At 38.7% G+C, this 11,556-nt stretch overlaps 1 non-coding gene across 1 annotated transcript; it reads right to left on the bottom strand.

Annotated features, from left to right (window-relative positions):
* Positions 1-10,738: 10,738 nt before the first annotated feature.
* Positions 10,739-10,845, bottom strand: LOC127491862 (U6 spliceosomal RNA). Its single transcript, XR_007920795.2, has one exon. It is a non-coding gene; the product is annotated as a U6 spliceosomal RNA (small nuclear RNA).
* Positions 10,846-11,556: the final 711 nt, after the last annotated feature.

Raw genomic sequence — 11,556 nt, 5'->3', positions numbered from 1 at the left:
GATCCCACTTCTGACTTATTTTTGGCAGCTTCTCCAGTTCCATCAAGGGTTGGAAAAACACCCCCTGTAAGCCAAATCTTTGAGACCACCTGCCCTGAGCAAATGTCAAGCTGACATCTGAGAACTAAACCTGAGCACAGGTGGCCATTGCCATAGGAATTCCCATGATTTGTGCTTGGCTGTAACCTCAGACTACTTGCTTCGCCTAAAATTCTCCTCTAAAAACAAAAGCTGGAGCCATGGTGATGTAGAGGGAGGTGCCTGCCTGCCAAGGCAGTGAGGGAGAGCTTGCTGCTGTCCTTCATCCTTCCTCACCACATGCATGCCCTGGGGCAGTGTCACCTGACATCCTGGCTCAGCTACAGCGGGAAGCCAATTTAGGAAACATCTTAGACTCTCCAACACACTGGAACATCACTCCTGCCATTATTGATTTTACTGATTTCCAGTTTGTTTTAGGTTTATTCTTCTTCCTCTGCTTTCTCCTCTTCTCCTCTTCCTCTCTCTGCCTCATTCTCCCTCTTCCTTCCTTCCTTCCTTCTTTCCTTCTTTCCTTTCGTTCCATCTTTCTTTCTTTCTTTCCATCTTTCTCTCTTTCTTTCCTTTTTTCTGCCTTTTTTTATCTTTCTTCTTTCTTATAATGGAGCTCATTTCTGATAGAAAGGAATTTGAGATATGTTTATTAATAATGAATAATGGAATTAATGATGTCCTAGTCACTTATATGAGGTCCTATTCATTTCAGACCAAGAAATGCACCAAATAAAACACTACATTTTATCACAGTGGAACATTAAAATCAGTGACGTTATTTTACATCGCACTTTCTCATAGAAAATTAAACATCAATTTAAAAAACAGATTGTTTACATTATAAGTTGTCACAATTCTAATATAAACATTTCCCTGGATGGTGTTTGCATATTTTTTTCTCATAAATACAATAAATAGCCCATTGGGGAAAACTTTATATTAAAAATTATGTATTATATATACTTCTTATTAAATATTTAACACATCAGAAATATTTTCCTCAATGTCAAATAAGTATTTAGAGTTCTTCAGAATTTAAGCTTTGAAAAACACCATGTGAAATCATGTTCTAATTAACACTCTCAGCTCCTGCTAAATTTGATAGAAGGTAAAAAGTGAAAATTGAACAAGAGAATATATCCATAGAACATTCTTATAAATAGCAAAAGTGCCAAAGAATAAATAGCAACTATGCTATTTTTGATTTTTAAAAATGTATCGAGAGATTTGTTATTTCCCATCACCACAGCACCTGACTACATTCTAAATGCTTAATGAAAAGACTATGTGTTATATTAAGAAAAGAATTCTGTACAAGCATGTACTGTGGCAGAGATAAACAAATTACTTTCAGGAAGTGCTATGTCAAAGAGATTAATTCCAGCACAGATGTACGTGTTGGCACTAGCTATAAAACAAGTATTGTAGATTTCTTTCAAAATCGCTAGCTTTATGCCAAATAAATGAATGCCATTCTTAAAAGGCTAAATACTTTCAAAAAATTAATAAACACCAGAAACCAGGAATGGATGCATTTATCTGGTCCGTTATTTAAAAATTCATAGGGTTGAGGCATTTATATGTTGATATCACTATCTACTTTTTCTAGGTCAAAATGGGTAATTGTTAACAATTTCAAATGGTTTATCCTAATACAATGTCCATTACCATATAACATCATTCTTCTTGAAGTATTCAAGTAATGTGGATGACATAAGACAACTGCAAGATCTAAACTACAAAATACTATAAGGTGTAACCTGTAATGTTTAGGTGAGTTCACAGTAAAATTAAATCTTACACTATAGTTACAATCATTTGTTGTGGTGGTTAATCTACCTCTGTTGATTTCTTGCCTATTGCCTTATTGCCTTACCCAAATTAATTTCCTTTCTAGCATGAATATTTGTAGGTGTCCATATGATATCATGCTCCTGACATTAACTTTTTTTTAGTCATGATGATGCCAGTTCTATGCTATTCATGCTTTCATAGAAACTTCTTTCTGTATCTTATTCACACCGTGGTCTAAAAATAATCTTGGAAAAATACCATGTCTGTGTTGGATTCTTAACAAAATGTCCTTATTTAGTGGTTGTACTTCCCTACTTTGGTGTGGTATGGAAAGAATGTAAGGGAAAAATATCAAGGATGCTACCAGAAATGAAATAACTAAAATTGTATTGTTAAATTTTCTGGTAGAGACAAAACAACAGATATGAAAAAGGGGAGTTGTAAGATAGGAACTTGCTTTTGCACAATATTTCAGAAAACGGAACGTGAATTGGGCAGGCTGTGAAGCTTCCTTACCTATCCAAACAATACTCTATGCTTGATCACCCTGGGCATCTTGGTTTATTGTTGGACTTGAAAACTGGCAGAACTTGTTCAGAGACTGACTGAGTTGAAAGCCTTGCACTCAGTTGGCTTATACTTTTTTAAATAAAGATTTATTTACTTATTTGAAAGTCAAAGTTACACAGAGAGAGAGAGAAGGAGACACATACACACACACACACACACACACACACACGGAGAGGTGTTTGTATAGAGGGAAAGAGAGAGAGAGAGAGATCTACCTGCTGGTTTACTGCCCAGGTATTTGCAACAACCAGGGTTGGGCCAGGCTGAAGCCAGATGCCAGAAGCTTTGTCCAGGTCTCCCACATACGTGACAGGGCCCCAAACACTTGGGCCATCTTCTGCTGCTTTCCGCAGGCCATTAGCAGGGAGCTGGATCTGAAATGTGGCAGCCAGAACACAAACAGGTACCCAAACTGGACACCAGCATCCCAGGAAGCAGCTTTACCTGTGATGCCACAATGTCAGTCCCTACTTTTTTTTTTTTTTTTTTAAGCAAGACACAGCCATCTACTGAGAGTACAAAGGAATAGAAGGCCTAGAGGTTTGAAAACACTGTGAGATATTGAAACAGCCTTATATGAAATAGAATCATAAGCCAATTACAAAAAAAGTGGCAAGATTCCAAACAATTTTAAAGGCCTATGTATTACTGGTGATGATAGTTTAGAGATATCAATCTGATAGGTCTTTTATTTTAAGATTTATTTAGTTATTTGAAAGTCAGAGTTACACAGAGAGAGAAGGAGACCTAGAGAGATAGAGGTCTTCCACCCACTGGTTCACTCCCCAGTTGGCCAAAACGGCCGGAGCTGTGCCAACCCGAAGCCAGGAGCCAGGAGCTTCTTCAAGGTCTCCCACGTGGGTGCAGAGGCCCAAGGACTTGGGCCATCTTTTACTGCTTTCCCAGGGTATAGCATAGAGCTGGATTGGAAGTAGAGCAGCCAAGTCTCGAGGCAGCACACGTATGGGATGCCGGCACTGCAGGCGGAGGGTTTACCAGCTCCACCACCGCACCAGCCCCTCTGATAGGTCTTATACAATGTCTCTGAACCAAGTACAGTGTGTCTGTCCATGGAGCATTGTTGATTCTCACCTCCCATTACGTTCTCAAGCAATTTTGTATATAATACTTTTTTAGTCAGTTTAGGTTGCTAAAACAAAATGCCCAAGACTGGGGCAATTACAAGCAATAGAAACATTATTGCACACTGTTCTGAAGGCTGGAAAGTCCAAAGTCAAGGTGGCAGCAAATGTGATGAATGGTAAAGGCCTGTGACTATAGATAGTACTCTATGTGTCCTCACGCAGCAGAAAGGTGAAGGGCTAGAAGACTTCCAGATCTTCTTTCATAAGGTTATCAATCCCATGTCTTAGAGTACAGCCCTTATGACTTAATCATCTCCCAAAGGGCTGTCTAATGTCATCATCTGGGGGCTTATGTAGCAACATACAAATTTGGGGGTTACAAATATATTCCAATTATTCATACCATAGCACTCTATACATTTGCATGGCTGTTCATGCACCTATTAGTTTGTAACACATAGAAATGAGCCCTCTTCTGTTTTCATGTCATTCACAAATGTAGCTTTGAAACCCCTTTCCCTAACTCATTTCATGTTTGCAACTCATTTCCAATATGTCAAGATAATTTGGCACTTACAGCCATAGTTTTTCTCTGAAATATTAAATTTCCATTGCTTTTACATTTGATGACCATCCAGGTTGTTTTTCAGTAAATGCTAGTTCATGTTAATATCACAAAATTATTTTCTTTTGGAAAAAAAAAGTGCTGTTTAGTAGCTGAACTGCATACCCTTAATTAGTATAAATAACACAGTTATCTATACACCCAAGAGCAGGTTCCATGACTACCTCCTTCCAACACATTCTCCTTTTTACTCTGGTGATAATAATATTACCTGTTGTTAATAAAGCTAAGAGCCCACAAAAAATGCTTTCTTAAATTTAGGTTTGTCATACTATAAAGACTAATTACTGATCAACTAAAATATTGTCTGATATTGCATGAGAGAAGGAGACTGTATGGGAATTTGGATCAAATTGTTCTGCTGCAATTGTGAGACTTCATTCACTAAATTCTAAAATTAACAGGGATCAGAAAAGGGAAAGGTAAGGAGTCCTGTCTGCAAGTAAACCTTTAATGTAGTAAACAATTTTTCTCTAGTAAATGGACCTTGAACATTTTATGGTTATCATTTCATTTTAGAACCCAACGGCAGCCAGCGCTGCGGCTCACTAGGCTAATCCTCCACTTTGTGGCGCCAGCACACCCGGTTCTAGTCCTGGTCGGGGTGCCGGATTCTGTCCCGGTTGCCCCTCTTCCAGGCCAGCTCTCTGCTGTGGCCAGGGAGTGCAGTGGAGGATGGCCCAAGTCCTTGGGCCCTGCACCCCACAGGAGACCAGGATAAGCACCTGGCTCCTGCCATCGGATCAGCGCGGTGCGCCGGCCGCGGCGGCCATTGGAGGGTGAACCAACAGCAAAGGAAGACCTTTCTCTCTGTCTCTCTCTCTCTCACTGTCCACTCTGCCTGTCAAAAAGAAAAAAAAAAAAGGAACCCAATGGCAACAAGAATACTCTTTCTGCAAAATGCACATACAAACTCATGTGCACAAAATGCACAAAATTCATGTGCGTGAATTTTGACTAAGGGTTGAAGAGTTTCCCAGATACCTGGTGTACTACCCAGGAGCCTTGGTTCATAGAACTCCAAATAAATAATCACTACACAGAATGCAATGGACTTTTCCTTTGAGATTTCTTTCACAAGCCTAGGTATTCTAGACTCAATCATGGGAACTACTCAGTGTTAAATTTGTCAAAGGATGACAGAGAGAAAAATAATCACTACCATACACATTAATAGCATGTTTCCTGACAAGGTAGCATGTATCTATTAATCTAGAAAATTTCAGAGTAAATATTTAAAGTCTTGAATAATATATATTGAAAGGCTTATTTATTTTTAAAATGATCCTAGTTCATGAATTACTTCATAAGAAACTATATGCCATGAAAAGAAAATTGAGACTGCAGGAAAATGGACATGTCCCTGGGAAACTACCAAAAATTGGTCATCCGTATACACAGATAACTTTGTTCACTCTCAACCAACTCAACTGAAAACAGTAGCTTCTGCCTCCATAATCAAGTTTTGCCTAGGAAAAATTACAAGTAATAAAGACTAACACTTTCTGTGAGTTTACATTGAGATAGAGAGATTAACACTTTCACAAACAATACCATATTTAAATACAACTTTTATAAAAAGCTTCAGCTTCAAAAAATATGAGAATATTTGAGTTTGTGTGGAAGACTATACAGTTTGAATGGTAAGGACGAGGTATTAACCCCGTAAAAGTAATAGAAGGTATCATATTTCTTTGTAATTAATTGTTTTCCCTTTAAAAAAAATCCAACCGAGCAAAGTATAGGTCCTATATGTACTTTGAAATATATGTTAATAGTATTCAAGTGTGAACAGGGCTGTTACATAGTGGATTTATATGTCAGGTAACAATATGTGTAGATGACTAATAACTTCTCCAGTTAGACTTTCTGTATGTCTATGCATTTGTAAACTTACAAACTTCAGATTTTGAAAGTATAGTTTCCTCTTCTTCATGCAAGCTCAGATCTAAACCCTACTGACATTTATGGATCAGACTAAGTGACTGAATTTCTTTCTACAGCAGCAAGTATTTGAAGTGTTGGAAAGGTTTGAGAAATTTGAGATGAGAGGAACCGGTTTTTACCGCCAGATAAAACATAAATTTTCTTTTATGTAAAGCCAACCAAAAGGAGACACCATCTGTAAAATTTTAGAATCAGGTATTCATCATTGTGCTTTAAAAAGCATAAGGACAGCCCGGATGGATGATTCATTGGGACAGCACCACTGAAGGCAATCTGGTCTTATATTGAATACACCTGTTGGAGGTAGATGGGGGAGGGAAAAGTGGAATTTTTGTTTCTCAATATTATCCAGAAATATTACAGCAAAAATATTTTGGAGATTTTTTCCACATAACCCAAATTGACTAAAGATGGATGGTCTGATTCCTTTTTACTTCTCTTGGTAGGAGATGCCTACCCTGGACAAAACCATATTGACTGAGTTGCAATGCTTCATTCAGATGGTATGATTCATTAAATAAAAGCAAACAAAGGGCTAGAATGTCTTTGACGTAATCATTCAAAGATGAAACTCATCAATCATCAACTGGAATCAATTGTTCCTGCACGCAAATGTAGCTTTTATTTATAAAGTTTTCAAAGAGGATGGATTTATATGAGGAAAAAAGCTAGGCTATATTTGTTACTATCCAAAGCAGCTTTTTAAGATAAACAATAAGTAACATTATTAGGAGTTGGAGGTAGGATAGGAAGAAACAGGAATTTATTTTAACTTCCAACATGGATTTGACTCACTCTTCTTTCCCATCACTATTTCTCATTCTATTTTCTCTTTCTTATTATATGGAAATTAAAAGGAAAAAGCAATCAACGAAAAAAGCAATGAGGAAATGTTGCTTTAAAGAAGGAAGGAGAGCCAGTACCATGGCGTAGTGGGTAAACCCACCAGCTGCAGTGCTGGCATTCTATATGGGTGCCGGTTCTAGTCTCGGCTGCTCCTCTTCTGATCCAGCTCTCTGCTATGGCCTGGGAAAGCAGCAGAAGATAGCCCAAGTGCTTGGGCCCCTGCACCCACGTGGGAGACCCAGAAGAAGCTCCTGGTTCCTGGCTTCAGATCAGCTCAGCTCCAACCATTGTGGCCATCTGGAGTGTGAACCAGGGATGGAAGACCTCTCTCTCTCTCTCTCTACCTCTGCATCTCTGTAACTCTACCTTTCAAATAAATAAATAAGGAAAAAAAAAAAAAAAGAAAAGAAAAAGGAACGAAAAATAAAGTTGGAGCCGCTTCTGAGACTTCTCTCTGGACATGACTATGAGAGATGCAGTATTTCCTCCAAGCAAATCAGGGATTTCCTTAGCTTTTTCCTCTGTTTTTCTGTTTTGCTTTGCTTTCTTTTGTTTGTTTTTTAATCGCTGGTAATTCAATCACACTGATACCTTCTGAAGTCAATCCAAGGGATGATTTTACTCCAGTACGGAAGTACACTAAACTATCGAGGTGTTCATTGCCTGGCTCATCTCTGACCTCCACAATGAGCATAGACAACTTCAGAAGATGTGGCAGAACCGCTTGCTTAGTTTAGCTCCTGAGAACCCTTTCAATTAATGAGCACCTGCTTATGGATTACAATGGCTTCCACCCCATAACGTCCCTCCCACCTGCAACCCTCCCCTTTCCTACTCCCTCTCCCCTTCCATTCACATCAAGATTCATTTTCGATTCTCTTTATATACAGAAGATCAGTTTAGCATACATTAAGTAAATATTTCAACAGTTTGCTCCCACACAGAAACAGAAAGTGAAAAATACTGTTTGAGTACTAGTTATAGCATTAAATCTCAATGTACAGCTCACTAAGGACAGAGGTCCTACATGAGGGAGTAAGTGCACAGTGACTCCTGTTGTTGACTTAACAATTTGACACTCTTGTTTATGGCATCAGTAATCACCCTAGGCTCTTGTCATGAGCTGCCAAGGCTATGGAAGTCCCCTGAGTTCACTGACTCTGATCATATTTAGACAAGGCCATGGTCAAAGTGGAAGTTCTCTCCTTCCTTCAGAAAGAGATACCTCCTTCTTTGATGACCCGTTCTTTCCACTGGGATCTCACTCGTGGAGATCTTTCATTTAGGTTTTTATTTGCAGACACTATTCTTGTTTATGTGATCCCTTTGGTTCTTAGTCCTATCATTATGATCAATTGTGAACAGAAATTGATCACTGGGACTAGTGAGATGGCATTGGTACATGCCACCTTGATGGGATTGAATTCGAATCCCCTGGTATGTTTCTAACTCTACCGTTTGAGGTAAGTCAGCTTGAGCATGTCCTGAATTGCACATCTCTTCCCTCTCTTATTCCCACTCTTATATTTAACAGCTATCACTTTTCAGTTAAGTTTCAGCACTTAAGAAGAATTGTGTATTGATTACAGTATTCAACCAAAAGTATTAAATAGAACAAACAGAAAAAAAATACTAAGAGGGATAACATATTAAGTTGTTCATCAAAGTCAGAGTAAGGGCTGATCAAGTCACTGTTTCTCATAGTGTTCATTTCTCTTTAACAGGTTTCCTTTTTGGTGCTCGGGTAGTTGTCACCTATCAGGGAGAACATATGGTACTTGTCCCTTTGGGATTGGCTTATTTCACTCAGCATAATGCTTTCCAAATTCCTAACAGGGATCACTTTTCAGTTAAAATTTAAACACCTAAGAATAATTGTGCGTTAACCACAGAGTTCAACCAATAGTACTAGAACCAAAAAAATACTAAAATGGATAAAGTATTACATTGCACATCAACCATCAGGACAAGAGCTGATCAAGTCACTGTTTCTCATAGTGTCCATTTCACTTCAACAAGTTTCCCCTTTGGTGCTCAGTTAGTTGTTGCCGATCAGGGAGAAGATATGATATTTGTCCCTTTGGGACTGGCTTAATTCACTCAGCATGATGTTTTCCAGATTCCTCCATCTTGTTGCAAATGACCGGATTTCACTGTTTTTGACTGCTGTGTAGTATTCTATAGAGTACATGTCCCATAATTTCTTTATCCAGTCTACTGTTGATGGACATTTGGGTTGGTTCCAGGTCTTAGCTATTGTGAATTGAGCTGCAATAAACATTAATGTGCAGACAGCTTTTTTGTTTGCCAATTTAATTTCCTTTAGGTAAATTCCAAGGAGTGGGTTGGCTGGGTTGAATGGTAGGGTTATATTCAGGTTTCTGAGGAATCTCAAGACTGATTTCCAGCGCCGTGGCTCAATAGACTAATCCTCCGCCTTGCGGTGCCGGCACACCGGGTTCTAGTCCCGGTCGGGGTGCCGGATTCTGTCCTGGTTGCCCCACTTCCAGGCCAGCTCTCTGCTATGGCCAGGGAGTGCAGTGGAGGATGGCCCAAGTGCTTGGGCCCTGCACCCCATGGGAGACCAGGAGAAGCACCTGGCTCCTGGCTTCCATGGTGGCCATTGGAGGGTGAACCAACGGCAAAAGTAAGACCTTTCTCTCTGTCTCTCTGTCTCTCTCTCTCTTTCTCTCTCGCTGTCCACTCTGCCTGTCAAAAAAAAAAAAAGGCCAAGAATTCTTAGCTCTTTTGTTCATTGTTGTGTTTGAATGCCTGGCCCATCATAGGCACTCTAAATATCTATTGCTTGAGTTAAAAATTGTCTTGGCCACTGTATTTGGGTATTCTACTTTAAATTTTTGTGGGTATTTAAGCACTTCGAGTAATCAAATTATTCTACTTGTGTTGCCTCTATTTCTTTGATTCCAATAGATAATATAATGGCATTTAGCTGTAACTGAGAAATTTGGTGTTGATTTTGAACCTGAGGACTTCACTCTGAAGCTTGACTTCACTACAACTTGAGTTTTGAGCAGTGAGCTTCTGTTCTCTGTCCTTAATGAGAATTAAAATAACACCGTCTTTTTAGTGCTATCAAACTCTTATGTGAAAAAATGTATGCAAAGTAAAATGTTACGGAAATATTGATTATAACTATTTGAAAAGAAAATCCAACTGATTTATTTGAATTGGTAAGAAGCAGATTGGAGCCTGAAAACTCTATTAAGACATTTGTGCTACTTGGGTACAGTCTATGGCACTAATTGGCCATCTGAAAAATAACGTTGCTGGCAATTACTTTTGCCTTTCTTAAGTCTCTGAGTTTGAAGACTTGGTCACTGTTGCTGAGTTGTAGTACTACCTATCTTTTCTACATGATGTTGTGATGAGCTGAAATAATCATAAAGTTATTTGCAGCATGCATTTTTCATATCACAGAATCTATTCTTTATAAAATGCAGTTAACTTTAAAATTTCAGGAAGAAATCATTCTTCAGTATGTTTATTGTCACTTGGGAAAACTGGTGTGGTAAGCTTATTGTCTGGAGAGAAAATTGCTATTTGCTCAATAAAAAAGCTTGTTTTTCATACCATTGGTGGAACACTTTATTTTAGAAATACATTTTTTAACATTGTAGGAGTATGAAATAGAGGCAGTTTAGTAACTACGTAAGAATCATGAGCTCAAAGGACATATAAGAAATAGAAAAGGAACAAAAGAAGTAGAAACGACAGATTGGTTGGATTTTTTTCCCTCTTATTTGAAGTCTTCACTTCTTTCTTTTTTTTAACTTTTATTTAATGAATATAAATTTCCAAAGTACAGCTTATGGATTACAAAAATATGGAACGCTTCACGAATTTGCGTGTCATCCTTGCGCAGGGGTCATGCTAATCTTCTCTGTATCGTTCTAATTTTAGTATATGTGCTGCTGAAGCGAGCACTTCACTTCTTTCTTGATCTAGATTCATTCCACAGTAGTAGTTCTTAGGCTAAGTAAAAATTTTTAGCCTGCAGGAACAGATACCAGAAACCAAGAAGCAGATAGGTTCATGTGTATGTACCCTTGTACTAAAGGAAAAATTCGGTGCCATCAGCATCAGTTAATCAGAGAGGTTACTCTGCAAGTTTAGAACCTCAAAACCTGGCACAAATCCAGAGTACCCTGTTGGAGCCGTTACCATATCCAAGGACCAAATGTGTTCTTGTTTGTTTATTTTTATTAATTTGAAAGGCACAGTTAGAAAGAGAGAGATTTCTTCCATCCACGAATTCACTCCTCAAATGGCTGCCAAGGCTAGGAGTGGGCCAGGCCAAAGCCAAGATCCAGGAGCTTCAGGGTCTCCCACATAGATTCAAGGCCCAAGGACTTGTGCCATATTCTGCTGCTTACCGAGGCACATTAGCAGGGAGGGGTACTGGAAGTGGAGCAGCTGGGAATGTAACTGAAACCCATACAGGATACCAGACTCACAAACACAGTTTTAGCCAGTGAGCCACAATGCTGGCCTCAAACTTACATGAATTGGAATGGAGGCAGAATGAGTGAAAGAAACACAACCATGGATGATGTCAGAAGGATGTGTAGAGACTTCTAATCTAATCAGTTCACTTTACAAAGAAAACTGGAATCCAAGAAGGCTGAGTGATTTGTT

The sequence above is a fragment of the Oryctolagus cuniculus genome, chromosome 3, assembly GCF_964237555.1.
Source record: "Oryctolagus cuniculus chromosome 3, mOryCun1.1, whole genome shotgun sequence".
Taxonomy (NCBI): domain Eukaryota; kingdom Metazoa; phylum Chordata; class Mammalia; order Lagomorpha; family Leporidae; genus Oryctolagus; species Oryctolagus cuniculus.
This window is presented reverse-complemented; position numbering and strand designations above follow the sequence as displayed.